General features: G+C 38.0%; 1 protein-coding gene across 4 annotated transcripts in view; it reads right to left on the reverse strand.

Moving 5' to 3' along the window:
• The window catches only part of WRN (WRN RecQ like helicase), a 127,831-nt gene that overhangs the window by 97,911 nt on the left and 16,831 nt on the right, over positions 1-13,089 (reverse strand). The window lies entirely within an intron of this gene.

The following is a 13,089-nucleotide window of genomic DNA, read 5'->3' on the forward strand; positions in this document are numbered from 1 at the left end:
ATACAACATGCTAGCTCTAATGACCATACATTTAGTATTTCCTCTTTTCAAAATAAGTGAGCCAGTTTAATTGAGTTCTAAGGTTCTAGCAGTTTCAAAATTTTATTATTCTCTGACTTTGATCCTTTTAAAAAATAATCTTTATCTCATTTACAATGAGAATATCTGGGTGTATAAACTGCTATAAATTTTTGACAACTTTAATTTTCTTATCATCTTTCCTAAGATCTAAGTAAACTCATCAAACTGTTAAACTGTTCACAAGTCTACCTGAAGAGAATTTTGAGACAGATAAGCTTTTCTATATTAAGGGTTTTTAATTATACTCTTGGCCTAACAAGTGAACCAGTCTCCCTAAGAATAAGAGTTTCGTTGAGAATATTTTTTTAAAATCTGTTACGAGCTTTGAGGGCTCTACTCAATATAAACCACACTTCAAGAATGGTTGTAGAAAATACAATTAATAGGAAAACCATGACATACTCTTTCTTTTAAAGATAAAACAGATCCATATCCTCATGTGACTTAATACACTAAACTGAAGTGGCCTTAAGTTCTTAATAAAATTCTTCAAACCCCAACCTTAGTTCCTGTTATCTCAAATTTCTAGTAAAGGCACAGCAGTTTTTAGTATACACCTGAAGATTCTTATGATGAAACAATGTCAATATGAAATAATCAAAGCAACTATTTATGATTATGGGATAGCCTGTTATCCCTACTGATATTTAGCAATACAAATTCTGAAAAAATTAAACAATATCCAGCAAGTATCCATTTAAGTGCTCATTTTCCCAAGCATAAACCCCCAAAACTGAGAACACTAATAATGTATGAAAGAAAATTTTTAAAGATTACTTTGGCAAACAAGTTTTCCATACAGAACAAACTCCATCATTCTTATGCACTGGGAAGGAAAGGATCAACGGCAGGAAAGGGGAACTCACTGGCCCTACTGGGGAAGAAGGAATGAAGGACCTCCACCACCAAATGTGCTAATGACCTCAAACTGGATGGTAGCCTTGAAAATCTATCAGCGGTATCCACTAGCAGAAAAATACCTGAGTATCTATCCAGAAAATGTTAGCCAGATATAACTAACCTATCTAGGCTGCTTATCATAAATAAGCCTGGAATTCTGGCTTTATTAATTATGTCTGGAAAATGGGGGGTAGTCAGTATAGACTTAAAAAAACGCACAACATGTGACAGAAATCTCAAGGTATTTGGGGGACCCTGAAAAGGGAGGAATCCACCTAGATCTGTTAAGCAAAATCTGTGATAAACCATTGTCATGACTTCCCTAGCCCTGAGAGGTCTTTTAAAAGTTCAGTTTGAGACTCCTTATAAAAGTTTCATCAAAGCAAAAAAGCTTATACGATCAATTATAGTTATATTAATCATCAAGCCAAGTTTATTGAGACCAGTCTTATTTTGCAAACAAATTGGTCTTAATTTGGTTATGTTTGGAAGAAATGAGGGTAAATTTAGAGAGAAAAAAGATTATGTTTCAATGAATATTAAATCCCGGAAATCCCAGTTTTGTTAATGGGGGTCTGTATTTACTAAGACTCACTTCCTAGATAGTTCCTTGCTGTTAGGTTATATTAATGCAAAGTTTAATTAAATTATTAAAAGGACACTCTAAGTTTGTTTTTGAAGCTTATCTCAGTAATCTTTTGGATGAAGATCAGATGCCCCATGACCTGCAACCAGGGGATTATGCATACTGGAAAAGACATAATTTAAAGGACTATCTCCAACCTAGACAAAAGAACTCTTATCAGGGACTCTTAACTAGCTCATGCATACTGAAACTGAAGAGAACTGATTCGGATTAATCCCCACTTACAAAGGGTCCCTACACTGGACTGGCCTAGAGATTATGGCTGACCTCAAAATCACCTTAAAACAATGCTCAGAGGAGAAACTACACTCACACTAGGATGAGAGGAAGAAGACATCAGAAGCAGACAGCTAGACCAAGATCCTGGACCTGGCTTGTATGATCCTTTATAACATTTTCTTGACTTCTTGGACCTTTGCATATGAATCAAATGTTTTCCTATCATGGGCATGATCCTATGCTAATTTTAAAAATCAATCCAGGGGCTTCCCTGGTGGCGCAGTGGTTAAGAAACCGCCTGCCAACGCAGGGACACGGGTTCAAGCCCTGGTCCGGGAAGATCCCACATGCCGCAGAGCAACTAAGCCCGTGGGCCACAACTACTGAGCCTGCGCTCTAGAGCCTGTGAGCCGCAGCTACTGAGCCTGCGCTCTAGAGCCCGTGTGGCACAACTACTGAAGCCCGTGCGCCTAGAGCCCGTGCTCCGCAACGAGAGAAGCCACCACAATGAGAAGCCACCCCCCACCCCCGCGCACCGCAACTAGAGAAAGCCCACGTGCTGCAATAAGACCCAACGCAACCAAAAATAATTAATTAATTTAAAAAAATTCTTACGGGGCTTCCCTAGTGGTGCAGTGGTTGAGAATCTGCCTGCTAATGCAGAGGACACAGGTTTGAGCCCTGGTCTGGGAGGATCCCACGTGCCGCGGAGCAACTAGGCCCGTGAGCCACAACTACTGAGCCTGCGCGTCTGAAGCCTGTGCTCCCCAACAAGAGAGGCCGCAATAGTGAGAGGCCCACGCGCCGCGATGAAGAGTGGTACCCGCTTGCCACAACTAGAGAAAGCCCTCGCACAGAAATGAGGACCCAACACAGCAAAAATAAATAAATTAATTAATAATAAAAAAAAATTCTTACTTACGACTTTAATAATACTGCCAGCTATGTTATTTGTATTTTGTCTGTTTTACAAGATTGTTGTTTCTTGCATTACCAAATGCGTGACTGAGCCTCCAACAAAAATACATAGTTTTATATGAGATCAATAATTGTAATAGTGCAACTCTACATATGTGAAGATGGATGCAACAAGGCAGAATTTTTTTCTGGACCGTAACAGACTAGTAGGACAGGTGGTCCTTTGACTATTGTTAATAAGACCTAGTCCAGTAATAGCACACTGAGTGGACTATCAGCAAAATTTTTGCCAGACCTAGGAATGAGCCTTCCTAGCACCACAGGATGAAATGGTCATGAAATGCCTCCCAAATCATGGTCCAATTTATGACCGTGAGGGGGCCCTGTCAACTACAATTGGCACGTGCCATCTACCTCTACAAGGATTAAACCATGTGCTGCTGCAGCGGCTGACCTTCAACACCCCCTGAAAGGAGTTCAGATGAGGCCCTCTGCGCTCTGGGAAAAACTGGCAGAACAGGTCTTCAGAGAGTTCAATATTTTCAGGAGACAATTTTATGAGCCCAAATCTTGTATCTCCTCTTATCTGGAAAAGCACTAAAATCCTTCATGGTGACAACTGCTCCTCGTGGCTACCAAAGACCTTCTGCAAAAAAATATGTGCTTGATTGCATGTACTTCCCCTTCACCAAAATCACATATATACTGACCTTCCCCCTTTAGCTCTTTGGAGCAGTTTCTCAGAGTTATCTGAAATGCTGTCTCCCAGGTTATAGTCCTCATTTTGCCCCAAATAAAACTTAACTCACAACTCTCACGTTGTACATATTTTTTAAGTCAACATCAGTAAGCTATGTAATTTAGAAAATATAAAACAGAGGAGTTTCAAAATGAAAACTTCCTTTGAGCAGTTTTTTTTTTTTTTTTTTGCACACATTGCTCAAAACTATTCTGTTAATCCAAAACCATAACATGTACTAATGCAGAAGAAAAGGACATTTTTGGAATCTGTGCATGAGAGTTTGGGGTTCCTCCAAAAAAAAAAAAAAAGAATACTCCATCTGCACTTGGTGCTCTTTGAATCATTAGCAAAGTTTGGCATTGGGGAAGATCTATGATTCAGTGAACCAGAATGGACAACGCAAATGTTAGTGCATTATATGTAATAAGATAAAATATATAAACTATATATGCTTTATTCATTGTAAGGCATTTTACAAATGTTAGTGGTTATTAATAAGTTTATATCTGCCACAAATCCAAAACCCTTGACAGGACAGTCAAAAGTTGATCCCAAAGTATGTGTATATACACATACATATACACACACAGACACAGACACACACACACAGGAAAGGAGAGTCTATTCTTAACCTTAAAATACATTTTTATTAAACTGGAAAACAAGTTTTTGCTACATGCAGAGTAGATCATTTACAAAACTGCCAGAAAATTGAGCTTTCTGAAAATAATAAACAATTCTATAAAAACAACTATAGGGGGCCTCCCTGGTGGCGCAGTGGTTGAGAGTCCGCCTGCCGATGCAGGGGATGCGGGTTCGTGCCCCGGTCTGGGGGGATCCCATATGCCGCGGAGCGGCTGGGCCCGTGAGCCATGGCCGCTGAGCCTGCGCGTCCGGAGCCTGTGCTCCGCAACGGGAGAGGCCACAACAGTGAGAGGCCCGCGTACGGAAAAAAAAAAAAAAAAAAAAAAACAACTATAGGGGGCTTCCCTGGTGGCGCAGTGGTTGAGAGTCCGCCTGCCAATGCAGGGGACGTGGGTTCGTGCCCCAGTCCGGGAGGATCCCACATGCCGTGGGGCGGCTGGGCCCGTGAGCCATGGCCGCTGAGCTTGCGCGTCCGGAGCCCGTGCTCCTCAACGGGAGAGGCCACAACAGTGAGAGGCCCGCGTACCGCAAAAAATAAAAATAAATAAATAAATAAATAAATAAAAACAACTATAAAATCTTGGAATTCTGTAATTCATTCATACCACCAAAACAGAAATAAACTTCAATAAACTTCAATAACTCTTCCCTGCAGCCACCTATAACGCTAAAATCATTTTAATTTAAAATGTCTAATTTTTAGATGTAAATACTCTTTTTTGCATACAAAATTCTGTCTAGATACCTCCAGGCAAATAATTTGAAAGTAAAATTGTTTACAAACCTAACATTTGTGTCAAATTTACTTAGATCTTGGGACAGATAAAAAGCATACAGAAAAGTAAAGTTGTAGAATAATTTGCAATAGGGAAATTCTTCAGCGTACATGAGGATTTTTTTTTTAAACCTTTTCTTTTTTTTAAGATTTTCTTTTTTGATGTGGACCATTTTAAAGTCTTACTGAATTTCTTACAATATTGCTTCTGTTTTATGTTTTGGTTTTTTTGGCCCCGAGGCATGTGGGATCTTAGCTCCCCAACCAGGGATCAAACCTGCACCCCCTGCATTGGAAGGTGAAGTCTTAACAACTGGACCACCAAGGAAGTCCCTACATGAGGATTTTAATCATTGATCAGATAAAGGTTATTCTTGGGAGGGATCCAAGTCATTGAATAATAGAATTTTTAAATTATGTATTTAGCTGTTACGTGTTGAGTATGAACAACGTTGACACGTCTTTTTCTAAAATCAAGTCGTATCATTTCATAATGCTTCACTTTGAGCCATTAAAGGATAATAAGCTCCTCTTTGAAATAAATAATATATTTTGATTTGTTTTGGTTTGGACTTTCCTGGAATAATCTCACGTATCTATCCACCACTACCTGCTACTTTTCAACTTTTATCACTTTTTTAAAGGCTGGCTTTAAACAACATACACCTGGGATTTTTGTTGTGGTTTATTTTTCTGGTTTTGGTTTTGAACAGCCCAATTTGAACACATCTGTCTTTCAGTAAGGAGATTCATCTCATTCAGTTAGTGTAAGTACTTGAGTTTTCCCTTTCATTTACTTTGATTAGTATTTACCTTCCTTTCTTCAGTTTCCTCTTATTCTTTGTCCACTTTTTCCAACTGTGTGAAATTACCATTCATACTTTTTTACCATTGCCAGTGTTAAAATTTCGCTTTTTTTCCATCCTATTACTCTACTATCTCAGCAAAATAGTAAAACTATATCCCTTCCCCACCAAGACCTGACGTTTGCACTGTCCCTCTACCCACCAAGGTAAACTCTTGGAATGTTTTGACTTCCCCACCCTTCTAACTACTGTTTTTTTGTTGATACGGTTTTGGCTACAGCCTGTAAGTTTTCTAGTATTGCCCTTCTACTTCAAGAATCCTTACTATTTTCTAAACATTTATGTTACCAATTTCATCATCCATTTTAATATGTTTATATAAATTTAAATATATATGTAAATGTATATATTGCTTACTATAGTTTCCTCTTCCCTTAATCTTGTCAATCTTGAATCTCTGTTCTGATTCAATTGTTTGTTCCGAGGTTTTTTCAATTATTTTCCTCAAGTAGAATATGTAGGTGATTAAGCACTGATCCCCTGCATATGTGAAAATCTATTTCAAACAGGTAAGAGAATGATGTGTTGGCTGAACATAACAGTCTCTCAGCAGTTTGTAGATGTTCTCTTACAGTGTTCTGCCTTTTAACGTCATAAGTAAGAAGTCCATTGTTTTTCTGATGCTTTCTTCAATTGTGGGTAATATTTTTCCCATCTGGCAGCATTAAAAATGTTTAAGGATTTTCATATTTTTAAGAGCCTAAGTGTACACTCTTTACTCTCCTTGGAATCACTGAGTCCTTGGAAAAGACTGCTTTCCAAGTCTTTACTTAAGATGAGAAAATGTTCCCCTTGTTATAGGCTGAATTGTATCTCTCCCCAGTACAAGATAGGTTGGAGTCCTAATCTTTGGAGATAGAGTCATTACAGAGGTAACAAAATTTCAATGAAGTCATTAGGGTCGTCCCTAATCCAAAATGACCGGTGTCTTTATAAAAAGGAGAAATTTGGACACAAGAGACAAGACATGCGTAGGTGGAGGATGATGTGAAGACACACATGGAAAAGAGTCATCTACAAGCCACGAAGGCAGGCCAGAAACAGGCCCTTCCCTGACAGCCCTCGGAAAAAAAACTGCCAACAACGTGATTTCAGACTTCTAGCCTGCAAAACTGTAGAACAATAAACTTCTGTTGAGTCTTCTAGTTTGTGGTACTTAATTATGGCAGCTGTAGCAAACTAATATACCCCTGTTACTAGTTTAGTTATTAATTGCCATAATCTATTCCTTTTTTCCTTCTACAGCATTTATTCACATTCCAGTGAATTTCTTGCCCGAATTTCTTCTGCTTGTGTCTATTTTTTCCTACCTGATGACGTCCTCCTTAATTTTGTTCTATATTTCAAAGAGACTTCTTCCACTCTCCTTAATTTTGTTCTGTATTTCAAAGAGACTTCTTCCACTTGATTTCCAAGATGCTAATTTCATTCTCAACATTCTCAACTTCATTTCATAGTCCTTTTTCAATTTGCCTCCTGAATTTTTATAATGTTGATATCTCGATTGTTAGTTTCAGAAAGTCTCTTTGTAAAAAAAAAAAAAAAAAAAAAGTCTCTTTGTACTCTAGTTGAGTCTCCCTAAATGTGCTTATAATTTCTTTCTTTCATAAAAGTTATAGTCTAACTATTTCAAAGATCTGTGTCAATGGGAGCTTCCTATTTTGGATGTTCTGTTGGTCTTCTTTCCCCTGATGCTGGATTCCTTGGGTGGACTGTTATTTTACTTTACCCGTATAACTCTGTTTACCATCAGCAGCCTCAGCACTTAGGGTCCCTCAGGAAGCTGCAAACTGAGGACAAAGAGACTGTAAGTCTTCCACTGAAGCACTAGGAGACAATATCTCTATTCACAGGTCTCCCCAGTTGTAATCTCAAGGTCTAGCCCATCAACACACTGAGCCCATCAGTACAACTCCTCTGGAAGTCCTCTAAGACAGGAAAGATCAAGTAGGCTTCCTAAGACCAATGAGTTGTTCAGTGCATTCAACAAATACCGATTTAATTTTCAGCCATATTTGTTCTACCACAGTAATTCTATTGAGTATTTTATTTAGGAAATAATGTTTTAGTTCCTTTCTTACCCTCCAACTTTCCTTTTCCACTGTTTTCAGTTCTTTGATTAATATATTTCCTATTGAATCCATTGATAATACTTACAGGAACTTTAAGTTCTTTTTTGTGTAGAAATTCTTTTTTATCAAGGTTGTCAACTATTCAGCTTAGTAAGCTTGATATCTGTTGATTTTATTCAAATACATGATGACTCTCAATTGCCTGCTTCATTTAAAAATGAAGTTTTATACGGAAGTTGACAACATTTTCAAGTTCATGGCACATTCAGAAAATGAAACTATTTTTACGGCACACTGGGAAGGGGATCTGGGAGTGTGAATATGTAATTTTGGGAAATTTTTATCTTCTTTATAAAATTAAAATTTTCAAACTTTTTAAAAACAAACTTGAAATCATTTAGATGGAATACTTCTTTTTGTTTGCTTTTTTGGCTGCATTGGGTCTTCGCTGCTGCACGCGGGCTTTCTCTAGTTGCAGCGCGCGGGGGCTACTCTTCATTGCGGTGCATGGGATTCTCATTGCAGCGGCTTCTCTTGTTGCGGAGCACAGGCTCTAGGCGCGCAGGCTTCAGTAGTTGTGGCTCGTGGCTCTAGAGCGCAACCTCAGTAGTTGTGGCGCATGGGCTTAGTTGCTCCGCAGCATGTGGGATCTTTCCGGACCAGGGCTCGAACCCGTATCCCCTGCATTAGCAGGCGGATTCTTAACCACTGCACCACCAGGGAAGTCCTAGATGAAATAACTTTTGTATGTTATGCTTTATGTTTAAAATGGTTACACACAATTCCTGATTAAGACCTTTTAACAACACATTCTTAATATTCTGTAGAGCAATCATCACAAAGAAGCTTTGTTAGCACAAGTGGTAGCAAATAGCAAAAGAGGAGGCTTTGCTCCAATATACTGAAGACTCCTTTTTCACTGTTAACCAGCATTCCAACAATTCGATCCTTTAAATTGCACTTCAAGGATGCTGAAAAGTCTTTAAATCTAATGCTTCTCCTTTTCTTCTGCTGAGAAATACGTTAATTTCTTCTGATGATGTAAATAAGCTTCAAAAATGAATGTTTTTATATCAAGTATTTCAATGTAATGCTAAAAAGCTCTGTCTCAGGTACACACTGGCTTTGCTCGAATAATATTATTAATCCTTCTTTAGGATTCAAATAACACCGATTAAAAAATCACTTCTATGGGCTTCCCTGGTGGCGCGGTGGTTGAGAGTCTGCCTGCTGATGCAGGGGACACGGGTTCGTGCCCCGGTCCGGGAAGATCCCACATGCCGCGGAGCGGCTGGGCCCGTGAGCCGTGGCCGCTGAGCCTGCATGTCCGGAGCCTGTGCTCTGCGGCGGGGGAGGCCACAGCGGTGAGAGGCCCGCGTACCGAAAAAAAAAAAAAAAAAAAAAAAAAATTACTTCTAAAATTATTTTAACTTCACTCTGGCAAAGCTGAATTTTTACTCTGGATCCATAAATTTTGTCAGTACATGTGAATATATTAATATTTTCCACACGATCACTGCACTTTTGATTAAGTTAATTCAAGTGCTCAAAATGTCAGTTAAGGATACCATTTTTTGAAGCCAATTATTATACTTCAACAAATCTGCAAAGTAAGAGTCATTCACATAGAATAATTTGAAATTTTCCCTTTAGCTTATAAATCTTCCTTTGGACTGTCAACACACTTCAGTAATGAAATAGCTAATCAGATTTCCTCACCTAAAGCTGAAAAGAAGGTACTGTAGCAGCTTGGATTTCATTAGATTCACCATTTGTATGACATCATTTAATGTAGAATTCATAACTACAGGCAAATTTTAATATACAAGAGTTTCTCTGTGACTAAGGCAACATATTACTTGGAATATCAGGTTTTTTACCTTGAAACTTAACATAAAGTCTTTATATCTTTCTGTTATTACCAGTCCCAAATTTCCACTGTCTCATATGTTTCAAAATATTCATTTTTCACTTCATTTTTCATCCCCGGTTGGTTTTGGAACTTCTTTACCAAGCAAATAATGTCCTTCCAGGCATTTTTCAAGGATTCTATACAGCCTTCTAACTGAGGACCATTGCCAATATTTATGAATTCAAAACTGCGATGAACACTTTTTTCATTAATCTTCTGGATTAATGTTGTCTTTGTGTCCTTGACAAATCTTCAACATACCTTCTAATAGAACAATTGAAAAATGGCAACTCTTCCACTTCCTTTGCCCCACTGGTCCAAACATAGTGTTCCGCATAGGCAGGGGGAAAAAAAGCAGATTTAGCAAACTAGTGAGGTAATCTGAGCTTTATTCATTGTGCAATCCTGTAACTAGCTTCTTGAGTTCAATCTATTATTTCCTTTATCAATCTCTTAAATTCGTTCTTATTTTTTGCTCAAAGACGCTTTCAAAAGTTCAGATCTTTTGTTTAGTAAAATAGATGTTTTATGAAAAGGTACCAGAGTATTTTGTTTGACATCCCTACCTCATTTGATTTAGGCTGAAAGTGAAGAATTATGGGAACACCAAATCCAATTCTGAAATAATCCTTTACTGCCTAATTATTGATTAAATACTTAACTATTATATTCAACTCATGAATCGGATGACTTTCCAGCTTTAATCACTATCTTAGACATCATAGTGGGAAAGCAGGTATCTATAGAAATTAAATCTATTTGAATATAAAGTACTTAAAATACTACAGGTCTTTAATTCCTTGGGAAAAGTTTTTTGTCAATTGTTTAGCCTGTCTGTATTATGAATATTTCTAAACAAATCCTACCCAAAAAAATTTTTTTAATTAAGGAGACTAAACAAAAACTAAGTGTACTGAAATAACTTATTTTCATTTAATTTAATAATCAAAACTTTTAAAGTACATAAGTTATACTTCAGGGTAATCAAATATATTTTTAAATGAGTTTCTAAAGTTACAAGGCCTTATACTTCCTTATTGAATCAAATGAGTTGCATGTGTTCAATTAATCATTTTTAGACATAAACACTAGTTCTTTAAATTCTAAAAACAAACATTATGAAATTCTATCAAAATCAGGGTTTGCCATATTGTCACATCAAAAGCCCATAATAAATAATTAAAAGTTAAATAATAAGAAAATTAATAAAATTAATTGTAATCTATTAGAGAACACTAAATATCATACAATAATAATTAGCTAATAATCCTGCTCTTTTCTATGCTAGTAGTAAAATTATGAAAATTAAGACAATTAAAATTTAAAGAACGCCCATAACTTTCCCAATGATTAAATAACATACACATAGCCAATTAAAGTGATTAATAGATAGGAAATTATTTAACAGGAAAGTCAGAAGGAAGTACTACATGATACAGCCACAACACAACTCTTTTTGACCATGTTTACTATGCCTAACCGTACATGTTATTGAACTCAAGTAGCTAACAAAAGGATCTACATAAAGAATGTTCAGGACTTCCCTGGTGGCACAGTGTTTAAGAATCCGCCTGCCAATGCAGGGGACACGGGTTTGATCCCTGGTCCAGGAAGATCCCACATGCTGCGGAGCAACTAAGCCCGTGTGCCACAACTACTGAGCCCACACACCTAGAGCCCGTGCTCCGCAACAAGGGAAGCCACGGCAATGAGAAGCCCGCACATCACAACAAAGAGTAGCCCCCGCTCGCTGCAACTAGAGAAAGCTCGAGTGCCGCAACGAAGACCCAATGCAGCCAAAAAAAATAAATGTATTTTTTTAAAAGTGTTCAAATATAATTTTACCTAGTATAAATCTTTGAATGTTTGCCTTACAAAGTGCTTTTATACTTGAAAATTATAAAAAATATGCAACCATCAAAATCTTGCATTACTATAACCCATATCACTATGCTGCAGCACAAATTGGAAGGCACTAACTTTGCTCCAGTTAACTCTTGCCAACGGTCAGTATGGACCCAGGGTTGCCAGACCTTCCAATTTTTCAAAAGAACTGGATGTTACTATGCAATCTTCCATCATATCAATTTCCAAGACCCAGTTTCCTGCAGGCCTCTTCATTCTAATCTCTGCTGTAGACAGATCAATACTAGCAGCTAATGTGAGTATCCCTAGAAATTTTAAGAGTCAATACCCCTTCATAAATCATCCTTTGAGTGAAATACTTGGGTACATTTTTGTAGGTGCACTACTGAATGAGTGGTTGAGAAAGAGTAGGAATAGGCCAACAAATGGATTTTCCTTCAAGAGGCCCACAGGAAACAGGGTGGTAGTCTGGGGCATCTACTTAATTAGTGGAGTAGGAAGTGAATTATCCTAAGACTGGAGCACATCCCCTTTTTCTCCCCACTTCTGAGTCTACTGTGTCAACTCATACTGGCCTGGAGCATTATTCCACTCTATGGCCTCCGCAATGATGCTAGGAACACTCACACAGCAAATCATTTACCTTCCCATCTGTAGAACTGTGAGTAAAAACTATGAACCCAGGGCTTCCCTGGTTGCGCAGTGGTTGAGAATCTGCCTGCCAATGCAGGGGACACGGGTTCGAGCCGTGGTCTGGGAAGATCCCACATGCCGCGGAGCAACTAGGCCTGTGAGCCACAACTACTGAGCCTGCGCGTCTGGAGCCTGTGCGCCACAACGAGAGGCCGCGATAGTGAGAGGCCCGTGCACCGCGATGAAGAGTGGCCCCCACTTGCCGCAACTAGAGAAAGCCCTCTCCCAGAAACGAAGACCCAACACAGCCATAATTAATTAACTAATTAATTTTAAAAAAAACTATGAACCCAGAGTGGGGCACTGGCCCAGTTCTTCCAGTCCATCAACCTATCAGCATCAATCAAATGCTTTAACGGTAAAGTTATTAAAAGGACTAGTTTGATGGTCTAGTGTGAAAATTAGTATGTCTAAACAGAACCTAGGGTAAATGGAAGATAAACCATCTTCATGAAGGCAGGCCAAGGGAGTTTCTTCACACAATACCAAGATATCCCTTCAAAATACTTCTCTAGTTTTCATACCACTTTACCTATAGTTACATTTTTAAGAATTAATCTTAAAAAAATAACCAGTATTCCCCAGAAAGATGTATATACAAGGATAGTCATCCATGTTATACACAATATTTAGAATATATATTATATAGTGCAATATATATTTAGAATAATAAAAGTTGAAATCAGACTATACATCCAACAATGGAAAAATGGTTAAATAATAAATAATGGTACATCCATAAAACAGAGCACTA

This window comes from Mesoplodon mirus, assembly GCF_964341445.2.
Source record: "Mesoplodon mirus genome assembly, chromosome: 20".
Classification (NCBI taxonomy): Eukaryota; Metazoa; Chordata; class Mammalia; order Artiodactyla; family Ziphiidae; genus Mesoplodon; species Mesoplodon mirus.